The following is a 12,495-nucleotide window of genomic DNA, read 5'->3' on the forward strand; positions in this document are numbered from 1 at the left end:
GTGTGTGCGTGTGTGTGTGTGTGTGCCTGCCTGCGTGTGTGTGTGATTTATTATTTGAGAAAATGGCTCACCAAGTAGCTCTGATTGACCTGGAACATATTATCCATACCAGGGTGGCCTCAGACTCAGCTGTCCATCTGCGGCTGCCTCCCAAGAGCTAGGACTAAAGGTGTGCACCAGCAAGCCTAGCACGTGTGTGTGGTCTAAATTCTCAGAAAGTGTCTCCCGAGATAAAGGCTTTGCTATGTAACTCAGGCTGACTTGAACTCAATATTTTCCTGCCTCCACTTCTTGACCATAGGATTACAGGCATACACCATCATATCAGCTGTTGAGCTATAAAAACATTACAGAAAAATGTATAATAATGACAGGCCTTCCCTGCTTGGGACCCAGAAGGAGTGACCAAGAGCCACTGGCTATATATATCATTTGATTATAGATAGATACATACATATGTACACACACACACACATACATACATACACACATACATACATAGATACATTAGAAAGATCATAGATAGCTATATATAAAGTTATTATATGTATGTACATATGTATAAAGTTCTCTTTTGCCTTTACGAATAGCTAACAGCTTTAGTCCTGGTTTACACTATACATCTCTCTTCAGCCCCCTTCACATCTACAGATAATTTCTCTAAGTGGACCCACCATCTATCTAGCTAAGAGACCACTGGTGGCGAAGGCGTGGCTTCCCATCTCCCCTCCCACAGATAACACTGCAGAAGCAGCTTTGTGCACATCTTTGCTCACTCAGAAGATTATTTCTGGGGCAGATTCAGAGCCACAGCAGCGAGCTCTGCCCATGTGTTCTCAGAAAGTGGACTGTTGGTCAAGAGGCAGACTCAGCTTCTCACCTGATGCTACTGCCCCAGTCACCAGAAGAGGGTCTGTCTATTCATTTCCCAGCACAGTGCCTTGCCTGTTTACATAAAAACTACCTCAGGGCAGGGCACAGGGTTCTGTGGTTAAGAACGCTGAGTTCAGTTCTCAGCATGCATATCTAGCCGCTCACAACTTCCTGTAACCTCAACTCCAGGGGATCCAGCTCCCTCTTCTGGCCTCTATGGGCATGCACACATGTGTGGTGTTAACTCACACACAAATTCATACATACATACATACATACACACATATACATACATAGTAAAAATATAATTATCTTTCAAACACCTTGTTTACCTCCATGTTTCCATTATTGATGACGTTTCTCTGTTTCCGTGTCCTTCAAAGTTCTTTTCCAGACTTAATTAATTTGTGTCATTTACTTAATTTGATGCTGGATACCTTCTTTCTCTTTTGGATCTATCAATATATTGCACTTAAAAATAAATTAACATATTTTCCACATTGAGAACGTAAATTTTTTTGTCTAGAAGATTCTGTTTTCACAATTAAGAATTACGGTAATTTTTATTGGTGTGTGTGTGTGTGTGTGTGTGTGTGTGTGTGTGTGTGTGTGTGTATTTTGAGGACATGAACTCCAGGACTCATGCTTAGAATATATCCACCACTGAGCTACATTACCAGCCCCCTCTACAACAAAGTGTTGTTTTGATTAGTTTAAATGTATGGCAGCTGGTGGGAAGGCTCAGTGACACTCCCCTGTAATTATTATCTCCATTACAGTGGTCCTTTTTATGCAGAATGTGCTTAACTTCTTCATTTATGGCTTATTCTTGTGTCACCTTTCAGTGTCTAATCACTTCTTTAAAATTCGTTTTAAATTACTATTGCGCATATGCATGTGCACGACGAGTGTGCAGGCACACGTGACACAGCCCACGTGTGGAGGTCAGGGAGCAGTCAGTTCTTCCACCTCTTCAAGGGTTCCTGGGGTCAGACTCGTGTTTGAGCGAAGTCAAGTAATGAGGCTTATGCTACAAGCACCGTCCCCTGCAGCAGCTCTGTCCCTTGTTTCTTTGCATAGATTGGCTTGACTTTTCCATTGGATGTGGCATTCACCATAATAGTTTTCATTTTACAAATAACGCATTTCACTGATTATATTTAAAACCTATCTGAACCTACAATAAAAGCTACCATTCATTAAACGCTGCTTGAGCGTGGGGTGAAGTGAGGTGCTCAAAGGTTAAAGATATTTGCTCCTCTTATGAAGGGTCTGTGTTCAGTGCCCAGCATTCATATCAGGCGGCTCCCAGGCACCCGCAACTCCAGGTACAATGGGTCCAATGCCTACCAAAGGCACCAGGAGACATGTTACATACTCGCAGGCGCGACGTGAACGCATGAATAAAATGTAAAAGTTAGAAACATTGCCCATGCACCGGATGCAGTATTTGTGTTACTCGACTTGTTCAGACACAGATAAAATTCCGACGGTTCACAAAACACCGCTCTGCAGAAGGCTGGATACGGTGGGGCCTGAGAAGTTGGTGGTTGTGTGCACTGACAGCATCCACTGGCCCTGCCTGTCACAAGGGATGCAGAGGTCCCAGCATCACACATTTTTTCAATACAGAAGGGAACACAGACGCCACCTACAGCTTCTCTGACATCTCTATAGCCTGAGGTAGAGCAGTTAGCACCTCTCCTGGGGCAAATCTGCAGAGATCTTCAGAGCCTCACATAGATACAGACTTGATACAGACCTTAGAGTTGGGTGTTGGACCCGTCCAACCGCCCTGCCTTCAGTCCTGACATCCTCACCAAAGCCTTCTAGGGATGGGGTGACGTTAGAAGAAACTGGATAGGCCTACATTTTTTTTAGTCATACTTTTTTCGCAACCTACTTTTAATAAATGTTCAGTTCCTCCTCTTGCCCACTACCCACCAGAGGTAGTAGAAGGGATAAGTCATTGGGATATAGGGGAAGCGGACCTGTTTAGCAGTAGTTCTTTGGGGACGAGCTTGATCTTCGCCAGCAGTTCAGTCCCAGAGTAGACACCAAATACGACTTAGCAGCTGCAGGCCAGCGCCCCCCCCCCCATCCCCGTAGGCAGGCAGACACCACACACGAACCAGCAGCTGCAGTCCGACACTCTCGGCAGATAGACACCATTCGTGAGCCAGCAGCCGTAGTTCAAGCCCGATGAAACCACAAGGTTTTCCAGTTGTTGCCACAAACAGAGCTCAACAATGCTATGTAAGGCAAACCAATCAGTACCTGCCTGTTGTTGGCGAGGAATAGTGAGGCGGAGCAAACCAAACCAATGCTCAGTGCTCGTCTCCCACTGTCTCTGGGGTCGTATTTATACTCCGTCATCGGGTGTTCTTCCCACGTGTCTGCTTTAGCAAGACATCCTTTTCACCCGTGTGCCCCGGAAAAACATCATTTGACATAGCTCACTTTCCAAGCAAACCAGAAGTTTCCATTTCGGAGAAGGGGTTCAGTGGTTTGCTGTGGTCACATGACAGTAATCGTGGGATGCACGCCTTAGTTCACTCCCCGACAAACATCAGAAAACTTCTGCATTCAAGCTAGTGTCTGGCTCAGCCCCACACCTGAGTTCTCACGGGGTACATTTCAGATTCCTGTGTGCATGAGGGGACACCATCCTAGGCGTCCTGTCATCTCTACAGCGTTCCTCTCCTTTCTCATCACATTGGTTGCTGTCTTCAAAGTGTTGTCAGGCAATTGCTGGATTCATGTTTGTTTTCCAACGTAAACATGGAGGTCTTTACTATATATATATACTAAATATCTTTGTTACATTTGTACACAGAGGGAAAGGGAGGAGCTATACTGAGGCTCTAGACTGGAGAAATGACTCAGTGGTTAAGAGAGCTTGCTGCTCTTACAAGGGACATAAGTCTGATTAGTCCCCAGCTCCCACAGACAGCTCATGGCAGCTTGTAACTCCAGCTCCTGGGGCAGCTTCAATGTCTTCTTCTGTCCTCTAAGGGGACCTGGATTCACAAGTACATACCCCTCCCAAACACACACACACACACACACACACACACACACACCACACACACACACACACCACACCACACACACACACACACACACACACACACACACACACCACACCACACCACACCACACATGGAAATAAATGTACAAATCAGGATTCCCCCTTTCCTGTTGGGAAAAAGTATACCTACTATCTGAAAACAATAAAAGAACTTTGGTTTTCCTTGCAAGTGCCCAGCCATAGAAACACATTTAGAACAAATTCTAACTTATGAAACCGTACACTTGAGCTCTCGGTCTCTGCTGTCCCACCAGGGCACTGTTCGCTAACAAGCTTCCTGACACAGAACACTTTGGATAAGTCTTAAGCTACCCCAGCAACTGAATGGAATTAGAGTAGCACATTCTAATGCTGCTTCAGATGAACACACACACACACACACACACACACACACACACACACACACCACACACACCCCACAAAAGGATCCTAAAGAAACTTTTAAAATTGATGCTTCAAATAGCCAATAATAGGAGTAGGTGATTTTTACTAATAAGAAAGCTGCTCTAGTCTGCCCTGTACAGACCTTCCTGGGTCACATTAAAATATGTACAAAATTACATTTTACATTTTACTACTGCCCAGCCAAGTTACCACAGCCAAAACCAAAAGCCCCTCCCCAACACCCTCTCATTTGTGCTTTACAAAACATGTCTTTTCAACTCCATTTCTTTTTCTTTAACTGATGTGGGGACTGGGGGGTACACAAGTGTCCCCGTGAGTGTGCAGGGACAAGCGTGGGTGCATGCACCTGGGCATGCTCATGTGGAGGGCGGAAGTCAGCACAGGCATCTTCTTCAATTGTTCACAGCCCTATACTTTGAGGCAGTCTATCATTGAACATGAAGCTGGCTGACTAGCTAGACTGGCTGGCCAGGGATTTTCACGTTTCTTCTTGCGTCTGCCCCACCCCCAACTCCCGAGTTGGGCCCACAGCACTATCAGCCTTGCCTCTTGACAGCAGAAGAAGGTAAATAACATTATTGGAATGTATCGGTTTTCTGGGGGTCAGAAAGGAGTTCCCTAACACTGACACTGTTTCCCTGCAAGAACAAACGGCCTCTTGCTCTTTGCTGCTTTCTGTGAAGGATGCCCTTTCAGGAAATTTATTTTCCAGGATAGAGTGGAGTTTGACATGTGTGTTTTCAGAAAGAGTGAAAGAAATTGCTTGGGCCTGGGTTTCCTAGAAATGGGACCTCGAGTCAGAAGAGTTTCCAGGGAAGTCTGACCCCAGAATAGCAAGGAGGATGGGAAAGGAGGGGAGAGAAGAGAAAACACTAGGACCAACCAGGAGATTTAGTGCCTTGCTGACTGCATTTTCCAAAGAGACAGGACTGGGTTCTCCATGCTGCCAGACCTTGTGAGGTGACACTTCACATACTGGCTTCTGCCTCTCGTTGCCTTGTCTCTGTGGTCCCTGGGAAAACCAGATGCCTACTCCTTTGCCCTCACCCAAGTTCCTAGGTGACAGGAAGCACCCGGTCTTCTACGGAATCTATAAAATCCAGCTTGCTGCAGCAGGAAAGCCTGAGATGAAGCCAGCCAGAGTGAGCAGAGCTGGTGGCGATTCACGAGGTTTAAGGCTCCAAGATGGCTGCTCTTGGAGGGCAGTGTTAAGGCTTGGGATTGCTTGAACCTAGGGGCTTCAGGGAGAGGAACGGTGGAACCTGACATAACCCGAGTGTCCTGGCTAGTTTTATGTCAACTTGACACAAGCTAGAATCAGCTGAAAGGAGGGAACCGCAACTGGGAAAACTCCTCCAAAAGATCTGGATGTAGGGCATTTTCATATTTAGTAGCTGTTGGGGGAGGTCCTTGTGGTCTCAGCTTTGGCCAACTTACTTTAGTTACTTTTCTCGTTACCACGATAAAACGCCGGACAACAAGCAATTTAAAGAAGCAAACGTTCCCGTTTGACTTGGTTTTAGAGAATACAGTCCACTGTAGCGGGAAGGCAGGAGGCTCGGGCTGTGGTCATATCTGCTGTGTTGTCAGGAAGCAGAGAGAGTGAAACGGAAATGGGCCTGAGCTAGAAAACCTCAAGGCCCAACCACGGCACCCCACTTCCTCCAGCAAGGCTCCCCTTCCTAAAGGGTCCACAACTTTCCTAAACACTGCCACTAGCTGGAGATCGAGTGTTCAAATCCATGAGCCTCTATGGGATGTTGCCCATGGTTTCCTAACAGGGCTTCTCTAGGAAGGAAGCAGGAGCTCCACCCCAGCAACGCGCGACTCCAGAACTGAGCCTTCTTCCTCCAGATACTCATCCGCCGCTTTGTGGAGTGGCAAAGGGTGGGCGTCCTCGTTGTGTGGGATGCCCTGATAGGGTGTGAGCATGTTGTCACCCCCTGGGCAGTTCCTCACCACTACTCTTGTGCAGACAGAGCTGAAGCACAGACACAGTGTGCGAGGCTCTACTGTATGGCTTCTCCGATGGGGAAACTGAGGCTTCAGAACGTCAGGTCACACAGAGTCCCAATTAAGTCCCTACGGTGTTTCTATCATTTGTTCTCCGGTACCAGAGGTGGTATGACGAGCATTCTACCACTGAGCCCCAACCTCGGAACCACTCAACTGGTTCTTTCTTACTCTGCCGTCGACACTCATCACTAAAAAGCTCAGTTAGGGACCAGTGAGACGATCCAGTGGCTAAAGGTGCTTGTCCCCAACCCTGACGATCTAAGTTCAAGCCACAGAACCCAGACAGTGGGAAGGGTCAACTCCCACAAGTTCTCCTGGAACCTCTATGTGGATGTCATAGCATCTGAATGGATGTGCACGCACGCGCATGCGCACGGACACACACACACACACACACACACACACACACACACACACACACACACAATGTTTTAAAATAAAATAAAGCTCAGTTGCTATAGGGCTTATCTATCACGTACGAGGCCCTGGGTTTTCCTCAGCACCACATACAGGTGACACAGCCCATAGCTGTAATCCGAGCATGTGGGAAGTGGAAGCAGTGTGTGTGTGTGTGTGTGTGTGTGTGTGTGTGTGTGTGTGTGTGTGTGTGTGTGTGTGTGTATGTGTGTGTGTGTGTGTGTGTGAAGTTCAAGACCAGCAGATGTCATGATACATGAGACTCTTCCTCAGAACAACTAAACAAATCAGCAAGTGTACCTCATGTGCCCCTGCTGTAGACCGTGCTCCCAAAGCCACTGGTTTTCCCATCTGACTCGTCCATTGTCCTTCCTTGGACAAGGTCTAATACCTGCTGTAGACAACGGCATCATTCTATTTTTACTTGCCGTTGTATTTCATGTGCTCCTCTCTTCTCCAGGGACTGGATCAGCACTGTCCTCCACATCCATCACCTTCAACCTTCCCAACAAGTTCTCTGTGAGCCTCACAGCTCTCTCTTACCCTCCAAGGCTTGGCGGGCCTCTCTGTGGTATGGGGCATGATTTCTCAGTCACTTCCAAAACTTCAGACAAATCCCTCCCCTTCAAGAAGTGGTTCTGCTCCCTGCCACGGGATGAAGGCTCTCTCCTCCAAGGATCTGTTCGGACATAGCCTGGGCTTTTAAGTGACAGTTACCACGCTGTGAGAGTGATCTGGGTTATTCCTAAGCTATCATCTCCCCTGGTCCCCACCCCCCCCCATTCTCCCACTAGTCTCTATGGGCCTGTCTTGGCCACATGAAATGAAATGGCAAAAGCGTGGTGGTGGTGTTTACAGCAGGTAACAGACCTTATCCAACTCCCAGGAAAGCCCAAGACCTAAGAGGTGCTCAATGTGTGAGAGAATCAGTAACCTACCACCCCACTTATCTCTGGAGTGCTGGCTTGCAGTTATGGTTGCTCAGTGGTTCAGTAGAATTGGAGGACTGGAAGTAATGGAATTGCTGTTCATGTCTAGTTGGTCGATTGTCTGTCTGTCTGTCTGTCTGTCTGTCTGTCTCTCTCTCTCTCTCTCTCTCACACACACACACACACACACACACACACACACGTATTTGCGTGTGTATGCATGTCCTGATTGAAGACACAGCTTCCTTAATGAAGAAGGCTGGATGTTGTTTGTGAATCTGTTCATTTTTAAACAAGATGGTGACCCAGAATTCCCTGTCTAGCCAGGATGACTTTGAATTCTAGCTCCTCCTGCCCCTACCTCTTGAGTGCTGGGGATTTCAAGTGTGAGCCACCACAGCAGTTTGCTTCAGTGCCGGGGTCAGATCAAGGCCTCGTGCATGGTAGACAAGCGCTCTACCAAATCAGCTGCACCTCCCACCCCAGGCTGAGCTTTGATGGAGCTGAGGGGTGGGAACCCCTAAAGCATGCCAGTCTGTGTGGCAAGCCCCTTCCTAAGCAAGGGTGACCTCAGCGACTTTATTCTCACAAATGCCTACCAAGAAGGGAAACTGAGGCGGAAAGCCATGGAGGAAAGTGGCCTATCTTGGGTGAGTGGGGTCAGGGAGTTGGGATGGAGACAGGGATTTCCATCTCTGTAGTCACCAGTGGGCCCTGTTGTGGCATCCTTTGGTGAAAACCAGAGAGCCTGATTTTCCATCATTCTGACACACAGCCTGATATATAGATAGATAGATAGATAGATAGATAGATAGATAGATAGATAGATAGATAGATACAGACAGAGACAGGCAGAGAGAGACAGAGAGTGTGCATGTGTGAGAGAGACAGGGAGAGAGAGAGAGAGAGAGAGAGAGAGAGAGAGAGAGAGAGAGAGAGAATAGCAGGCTTGATTGTCTGCAGCTGATGTCCCTAGTGAGTGTGTGTGTGTGTGTGTGTGTGTGTGTGTGTGTGTGTGTGAGAGAGAGAGAGAGAGAGAGAGAGAGAGAGAGAGAGAGTATAGCAGGCGTGACCGTAGCAGGCATGACTGTCTTCATGCAGCAGCAGCTGAGCCCCAAGCACTTCTGCAGAGTTGCTCAGAGCTGATGAAACTGGAAACTTCTCAGAAGACCAGAAGTGTGGTCAAGCACCCAGCTTCCTGGCTTTTAAGAGCCTCTGCCAGACAGAGTATTCTTCAGCACTCCCCGAGACAAACTACAGAGGACAATGTCACCCGAGTCTGCCCATGTGCAGTGTTACAGAGGCACCGTGTGAAGGGCGTGGATGAGGAGGCTCCCCCTGGAGTAGCCTCTCTGCAAAGCCCACCTCTTCAGCTTCCCTACCATACCTCAGCAGGGACTGGAGCTCGAGGATCACTTCTGCAGCATTGCCTACTTCTACTCCCCCTGGTCTGCAGGAGGAAAAAGGCCTTCAGCGACTTGGATGATCCCCTAGACGAGACCAGAGTACAGAGTGTTCTCGAATCCAGGCCTCTGGTTGGCAGCCGTGTCTTCTTCCAGTAAGCTCGCTGGGCAGAGCTTCACAGAAGTGTGTAGATAAGCGTTTACACCGTCTTGGTCCGAGTTTTGGCATAGAGTGGATGTGTCACCTCTTGTTCTTAGTAAGACGGTTTTCACTTAGGGCACATTTCACAATGGTGGCTTTCATGTCTTTGAAACCCAGCTAGCTCTGTCCCACTTGTTAACGGCCGCCGCAAGGCTTGCTCCATCTACCGTGTTTTGCAATGGATGCCATCAGCTGCTTCCAAAGTCCTGACCATATTTAATGGAGCACCCCCACCGCCACCATTTTTAATGGAGCCTCCTGACTCCTGCCACCTTGGGCTTGCCTCCCTTCCTCCTGAACCACCCACATCTACGGCTGAATCTGAATGCACAGAGGAACACTTAGTGCCTGACATGTGCGCCTTATGTGGCTAAATTTGAAGACATGCTTCCGGGTTTTTTTTTGTTTTGTTTTTTGCAATAACACACTTACAACACATCCCTGAGTCATCTGGAAAGCCTTTGAAACACGTCTCTCCTCTGGGGAGAACTTGTAAGCAGTGTCCCTTCTCTCTTAGCTTGGACAGAGCTATTTCACCTTCTGGCTCCTGTGCGATAAAACCATCCCTTCTCTAGGGTATGTGACCCTCTTTTATTACCCAGTTTCCTCCCCCCAAAAAAACAGAACCACCGAATCAGCGTTTGGAGAATTAAGCCAGGCATATTTTGTGTTAAGTGTGGATGAAGGAACCACAAAAGCAAGAGCCTGGCAGGAGTGGAGGGGGAGGGGCTGGGGGACAGCAGCAGTCTCAGACCCTACTCCTCCGGCAGGAAAGGAGTCAATGTTTGGTGGGATAAAGGATTTCAAAAGTCAAAGCTGAAGTGCCACCCTAGACCACCAGCCCATCCTGTGAAGAACTGAGAACAAACCATGCAAACGACCAACCTACAGGTCTCTAGGAACCATTTGATCTGCTCTGCAGATTTTAATTAAAAGATATAGGATGGAGCAGAGCAGTGGGAACGCCCACCATTAAGTCCAGCACTTGGGAGGCAGAGGCAGGCAGACCTCTGTGAGCTCAAGGCCAGCCTGATTTACAGACAGCCAAGGCTACCCAGAGAAACTCTGTCCTGAAAAAATAAAATACAGATTCAAAAAGAAGATACAAGGTGAGGCTAAAGAGGTGGCGTACCAGGTAAGGGTACCGACTGCTCTCCCGCAGGACCTGGGGTTTAATTATCAGACCCACATGACAGCTCCCAACCAGCTGTAACTCCAGTCCCAGGGGATCGGATGCCCTCCTATGGCTTCTGTAGGCACCAGGCACACATGCGGTACATAAACACACATGCAGGCAATACACTCGTATGCATAAAATAAAAATAAATAGAACTTTTAAAAAAATAAAAATGAAAGGTACTAGATGGTCAATAAACACAGTACGGTGGGAGGTAGGAAGCTTTTCCATTGGCCATGGCCACCAAATAAGTGGTGTGGTCATCAAAGGGTGCACAGCAAATGAAATTTTTCCACAGAGAAATTTAGAAGTCTGGGTCCCAATGCAGAGACACAGAGCTGAAGACTTGTCATTAGCCTGTCACTCGTCCCTGTGACGGTCCTTCCAGCCATATCCACAAGACTTCAATTTTCCATCTCTAGAGTCCAGCCAGATAAGTCCTGGACCAACTCATTCATTCAGCCAGCCAGTCATTTGGTCATTCATCCAGTCATCCAGTCAGTCAGTCAGTCAGTCAGTCTGTCAGTCAGTCAGTCGGCCATAAACAGTCTCACGTGGCCGGGGCTGACATTATAGCTGAAAATGACTTTGAATTTCTGATCTTGCTGCCTGTACCCTCTGAGTGCTCGGATGACAGACACGCACCATTGTGTCTGTTTCATATGCTTCTGGGAGTTGGACCCAGGCCTTCACGACTGATAGGCAAGCGCCTTACCAACTGAGTCACAATTAGCCCAGTGCTTTACATATTTTTAAATATATTACATTTATTATTTATATTTTTTATGATGCATTACGTGTGTGCATCCACTCAAACCCACACCATGGTTGGTGCACATATGGAGGTCACAGGGACAACTTTAAGGTCTCAGTTGTCCCCTTCCACCATTTGAATCCTAGAGCTCAAACACAGGTGTCAGGCTTGGTGGCAAGTTCCTTTTCCCACTAAGCCATCTCATTGTAAAAGAAAATCAATCCCTTGCCAACATGGAAAAGCAGAATCTTTCTCTCTCTCTCTCTCTCTCTCTCTCTCTCTCTCTCTCTCTCTCTCACACACACACACACACACACACACACACTTACACACATACACACACACTTACACACATACATACACACTCACACACACTCACACACATGCACACTCTCACACACACACACAAACCCACTCACACACACACTTACACTCACATACATGCACACACACACACTCACACACATACATACACACTCACGCACACACTCACATACACTCACACACTCTCTCTCTCTCTCTCTCACACACACACACACACACACACACACACACACACACAGGTATTTTTAATGTCAACTTTTGAAAACTCGGAGCCATGGCCCCCCTGATCTGATACGGTAACGGTGGTGTCAGAGTCCACAGGTGGCTCACCTTCTGAACCCCCATAAAGTACTAGGTGTATATATCAAGGTCCAAGGCAAGAGCCTCTGGACGCCAGGCTAAAGTCGTGTAACCAGGGTTAGACCTGGGCTCGATGCCCAACGCTGTGAAAGGAAAACCCCTCGGATGCCTAGGTCAGAGTACTCTAGACCCTCTGGCTGGACACGCCCTGAAACTTTTCTCAGAAAGAGCCACATTCTCACCACGCTCTCCTCTCACACCCCTTACATTGGCTGCTCAGAGAGTGCTTCAGAGGTGTATAAGCACAAAAGTGATCACCTCTCCTTGGCTCCTGCATCCAAACCCAATTCCAGCTCTGAAACGAACCAGCCGCTCTGAGTAAGAACGTTTTGAGCTTGACTGCCGTACTTCAGTTAGAGCCCTCCAGCCTTTTCCTATTCAGGAGACCCTACTTACAGCCTGTTCTGGAATTAGCACACTGGCGACCTGGGGAAGGTTCTCCCGTCCCAGGTTTATCTTTCGATTTTCTTCTAGTTCGACTAATTGCAAGCACTTGCCCACTAGGTGGACCCCCAGGGTATAACACCAGACACATCATCCCCCA

The 12,495-nt window shown here is 47.8% G+C and overlaps 1 long non-coding RNA gene across 1 annotated transcript in view; it reads right to left on the bottom strand.

Annotated features, from left to right (window-relative positions):
• LOC108353155 (uncharacterized) overlaps positions 1 to 12,351 on the bottom strand; it is a 43,576-nt gene extending 31,225 nt beyond the window's left edge. The window contains exon 1 of the long non-coding RNA XR_005495436.2: positions 9,119 to 12,351. This is a non-coding gene — a long non-coding RNA (uncharacterized LOC108353155). The remainder of the gene's footprint in view (positions 1 to 9,118) is intronic.
• Positions 12,352 to 12,495: the final 144 nt, after the last annotated feature.

The sequence above is a fragment of the Rattus norvegicus genome, chromosome 17, assembly GCF_036323735.1.
Source record: "Rattus norvegicus strain BN/NHsdMcwi chromosome 17, GRCr8, whole genome shotgun sequence".
NCBI classification, from domain to species: Eukaryota; Metazoa; Chordata; class Mammalia; order Rodentia; family Muridae; genus Rattus; species Rattus norvegicus.